At 33.1% G+C, this 5,198-nt stretch overlaps 1 pseudogene; it reads right to left on the bottom strand.

The window, feature by feature from the left end:
- On the bottom strand, positions 4,006–4,490 carry LOC104783769 (annotated as a pseudogene).

Genomic DNA, 5,198 nt, shown 5'->3' with positions numbered 1-5,198 from the left:
TGAGGTAAAAGGCCAGAGTCAAGAAACCATATATCACAGCTAACTCTTTGTCAATCCTTATCGCTGGATCGCCAAGCATAAGTGCGTCATTTATAATCCAGCGAGTACTTCCAGTTTGATACATACCTGCCATCACCAAAGCTGCCCATCGCTGCACGAAAAGTTACTTTCGATAACTCAAAGTTTATGAAATCGATGAACTCAGATTCTCTCCATGTCATCCTCAGAAAAACAAGCGTTGCTTCATCCCGAAATCTTGTTCAACAGACTCGAGACCACCGGGCTGGATCAAGTTCGTGCGGTCTCTAATTATACTCTGCTCCTTGACTCCTCCACCCCTCGGCTCCATCGATTTATCCTCCGTTATGTCTTTCAAACCTCGCTACACTGCATTTGGCGGGAACGGAATGCTAGACGCCATGGTGAAGCTCCGACTCCACCCTCCAGTCTCCTCCGCTTCATTGACAAAACTATCCGTAATCGACTGCTCGCCTTGTTGACTGTTCCTGGCTACGAGAATGGTCTCCAGTTCTGGTTTCAAACCCAGCCCATCTAAGCTGTTTTTAATACTTTATGTTTTACCTCTCTTTCTATTCTCAGATAAAAAGCTGCATTAAGTTGTAGAACAGTCTTTTTTGGTGAATATAATTTAACATTCATACAAAAAAAAAACAAAACAAAAAACAAAGCACTTCTTTGACTAAGTAAAATTAAAGCCTTTTATTTTTGAAATGGCAAAAGAGTACATTAACTTTAAACCCTTTTAATTTATTGGTAGTAAGTTTTTGCAGTTCATGCAAAGCTTGGTTGTGCCACTAATTTCGAGACTATCTTATAATTAACGTGGATCGGACTAGTAAAATCTATCGTTCCATGAATGACATTATGTGATAACGATTGGCTTAATTTGTAGGTATACCGTACCGACTTGCCACTTTTCTGCTTATATGTGACATTAATTAATTAAATTTGACAAATCAGTATTTGCATTCGCTTTCATGCGATCAGTGTCTATAATCAGTATCGTTTCAATGTATTTTTGAAACAAACTTTGAATTAGAAAAGCAAAACCAGACTTTGTGCCAAAGTCACAGCAATAACTAACAACACCTGTCCTATCAAAAAAAAAACTAACAACACCTGAAAAAAAAACAAAAAAAAACCTAAAAGCCACCAAACAATTATAGCCTGAAAAAAAAAAATCCCTAAAACATTATATATGAATCTTTATCTCTAAGAATCTAGTTTTGAGATGAACACAGAAAAAAAATCACCACTAAACGATTCAACCCTAAAACCCAATCCTTGTAGTAACTTCATCTCCAAGCAATCTAATCTTGAGATTCTTTAACGTTTGTGAACTTGGCGAATTGTTGAACCAAAAAGAGAAACGGAGGTGAAACAAGTAGACATAAAACTCCTCCGAAGAATCCGAACAAGTTCATGAGGAAAAAGGCCAAAGTCAAGAAACCATATAGCATACCCATCTCTTTGACATTCCTTATGTGATTAATAACCAAGGCAAATTGAATGCCGCAAACAGATACCGGGTAATAATTAGCTGCCATCAGTATAGCCAACATCCCCATTGTCTCACGGAAAGTCACTTTCGATATCTCAAAGTTCTCGTAATCCATGTACTCAGGTTCTCCTATCATCCACAGAGCAATCAGCGTTGCAACCATTAGAATGTTGTATATGATCGCCAAGTTGTTGAAATCTGCTTCGGACGCTATTAATCTGTTACTATATCCCTCTCCTAGCTTCATCATATCTTAAGAAAGGAGACAGATGCGAATTATCTTGAAGAAACTGAAGATAAAGATCAGAACGCAAATCGTATATATATATATGAATCGGCGAGTTTGTTTTGGAGTCGGTTTCATTAAGCGTGACGTTTTAGGCTTTATTAATTAGGTTTAGGATTTTGCGTTTTTTTGACCAAAAAAAAAAAGAAAAAAAGGATTTGCGTTCAATATTTGCGTTTTCAATAACGTTTATGATTTTGGTTCAATATTCTATTTATTTTTGGTTATGTATAATCTGAAATCATAAAAGATGGTGTGATGATAATGATGAGTTATTTTGGTTTTGTTTAGTTTTTGTGTCAAAAAACTTTGACAAACTTAATTACGGTACATGGATATATATAGGCCCTGTCCATCGCACAATCTAGTGAAACCATTGATTAGGCCATTAGAGCATAGCAATTTAGGGGCATATTTTAGGAAAAAGTTTTAAGGTTTTTTACGTTTTTTTTCACAGGTCTTTTACATTAAAAAAAAATTCTAAGATTTTCTTATAAATTATTTTGTTGGGCTTTCTTTTCACCATATTTTGTGGGATTTAATTCTTTAAATTAATAAAATGTGAAATTAAATATCTTGTTAATAACTTTGTTTAGTAAGATTTTAATTTATTTAATAAAACCCTAAACAACTTCCATCGAAAACTTTGTTTACTTTTAAAAAAACGAAAATAAAGTGTTAAGGAGAAAGATATGTACCTTAAAGGCAGGATTTTGATTAAAAGACTGAATTTTTTTTTTTGATTAATCAAATTATTATTAGCCATTCGTTTAATCGTTTCATAGATAATAAATTCATACAGTTGGTTTTTTTCAATAGTATTGTTCATGAGTGTGCAAAAAAAAAGTTTTAGGGCATAACTTATTAATTTGCATCGGGCATTAAAAATTGTGGAACCGGCACTGTATATATCAATTCTTGGGTTCATCCCTAGGGCAGAACCTCTCTTATTCACTCCCTCTTAATTAAAATGATACAAATTTATAATTAAAGAAACAAAATCTATATCATTCAATTTTAAAGTTATTAATTCTAAATATTATATTATAGTTTTTAATTATAACATCTAAATCCAAATTACTTTTTTATAAACCCAAACCGACATATGATTTTATTTAATTGTTTAATTTAAACCCTACCTACTCTTTTATAAACCCAAATTGAAATACAATTTTGTTTAATTACAAAATCTAAACCCTAACTACTCTTTTATAAACCCAAACCGACATATAATTTTCTTTAATTGTAAAATCTAAACCCTAGCCACTCTTTTATAAACACAAACCGACATATAAATTTGTTTGATTGTGAAATCTAAACCCTAAACCTTAACCACTCCTTTGTAAATCCAAACCGACATATAATTTCGTTTAATTATAAAATCTAAACCCTAACCACTATTTTATAAATCCAAAGCGACATATATTTTCGTTTAATTATAAAATTTAAATCCTAATTAAGAGGAGTGAATCCAAGAATATTTCATATATATATTTTTTACCACAGCTAATCTGTAAAGCCTATACCACTTGCTAGACGGGGCTAGGGAATCTTTAGCACGCCATATATATATATATATATCAATGTGTAGTGCACAAAAACTTAATCAGGGTTAGGTGTGAAACAGGAGGTCAAAACTGGCTTGACTGGCTCAAGTTTGTAATTACATCCTTTTGCACAGCTAATTTGGCAAGATACTAGTTAAGAAAAGAAAAGGCCAATTGGCTCTTCCATTAGCACTCGTGTTTGGTGATTTTCCATCTTACTATATATAAGTCTTGTTCGATATATATAAATGTAAGTGAGGTATATATCTCGAAATCGAGCATTACCTACAGAGATGAGACTGAAATAGTAATGATATAGACGATCGAGAACATACATAGCTTCTGTTCAAGCTTTAGCTTTCCGCTGTTGGTTCAGTATATTTTATATACAAAGTAAATAGAGGTTCTCTAATAACATCGAGAGCTGTAATATTTATAGTTTCAATGTATTATTTTTGGAACAAACTCTGAATTCGGAAAGCAAAACCAAACAAGTAGCAGTAATTACAAGTAAAAAATCATCACCAAATGATTCAATCCTAAGAACCCCCTAAACCCCAGATTTGAAACTGCATCTCCAGGAAATCGAATTAATCTTGAGAAGAAAAAAAAACTTTATAAAAACCGCAAAAGACTAAAGCCCTAACAATCTAACGGTAGATTGGAATCTTCATCTCCAAGCAATCTAATCTTGAGATTCTTTTACGTTTCTGAACTTGGCGAATCGAAAAACCAAGAGGAGAAGACTTAGAGGAGAAACTGGTAGCAATAAAATCCCCCTTACGAATCCGAACAGGTTCATGAGGTAAAAGGCCAGAGTCAAGAAACCATATATCACAGCTAACTCTTTGTCAATCCTTATCGCTGGATCGCCAAGCATAAGTGCGTCATTTATAATCCAGCGAGTACTTCCAGTTTGATACATACCTGCCATCATGAAAGCTGAAAGCCCCATCGCCGCACGAAAAGTTACTTTCGATAACTCGAAGTTTATGAAGTTGATAAACTCAGATTCTCTCCATTTCATCCTCAGAAAAACTAGCGTTGCGATAACGAGAACGTTGAATATGATCGAGAATTTGTTGAAAGCTGCGTCCGAAGCTATCCATCTGCGAGTCAATCCCACTTGCTTCATCTCGTACGTTGTTCAACAGATGCGAAATCTTGAAGTAGATATTGATTTTGGAGATAGAGAGAATTTGTTTTTGTTGACAAACCCATCCAAAAAAATCTAGGGATTTTTGTGGTTTTTTATCTTACTTTTTGGTGTGAATTTAAGGGCTTTTCTAAGCCCATTTGTTTATAACATCTGTATGACCTGATTTGACCTGGATCAACCGGTTAATCCCCAATCTCCTTGCGTTTCTCGTTCTGGTTTAATTTGTGTAATCTCTGAACCAAATTTAGTCTTTATTAGGATGGTATGGTAGTACGTTTTAGTAAAACTAGGTTTTGAACCCACGTGGGTTCATTTCATATATTTTGATAAAAATTATATATGATTGATTACGGTAATGAAATATTATCTTATAAAAAAAATTAAAACTAATACTAAGGAAAAAAATTAAATTTCAGATACACAATTTTTTAAAATATAAAAATCAGTTGTGTTATAAAATTAAATCTGATAAAAAAAATCATAAATTTAACTTGACGTCCATGCGAGGCAAATCAAACTGATGACCTCACATATCCTAAACCATTTTCTCTGACTACCAGAAAAACGAAACAATTTTATAATTATGAATTTAATTCGTTTTCATATTTAATTGATCGCTATCACCTATGTTTTCGTGTTTTTTATTCAATGTTTTCTTATTCTTCATATTCTTTCATGTAACTT

Source organism: Camelina sativa, chromosome 4, assembly GCF_000633955.1.
Source record: "Camelina sativa cultivar DH55 chromosome 4, Cs, whole genome shotgun sequence".
Classification (NCBI taxonomy): Eukaryota; Viridiplantae; Streptophyta; class Magnoliopsida; order Brassicales; family Brassicaceae; genus Camelina; species Camelina sativa.
The sequence above is the reverse complement of the archived record's forward strand: the minus strand, read 5'-3'. Positions and strand labels throughout refer to the sequence as shown.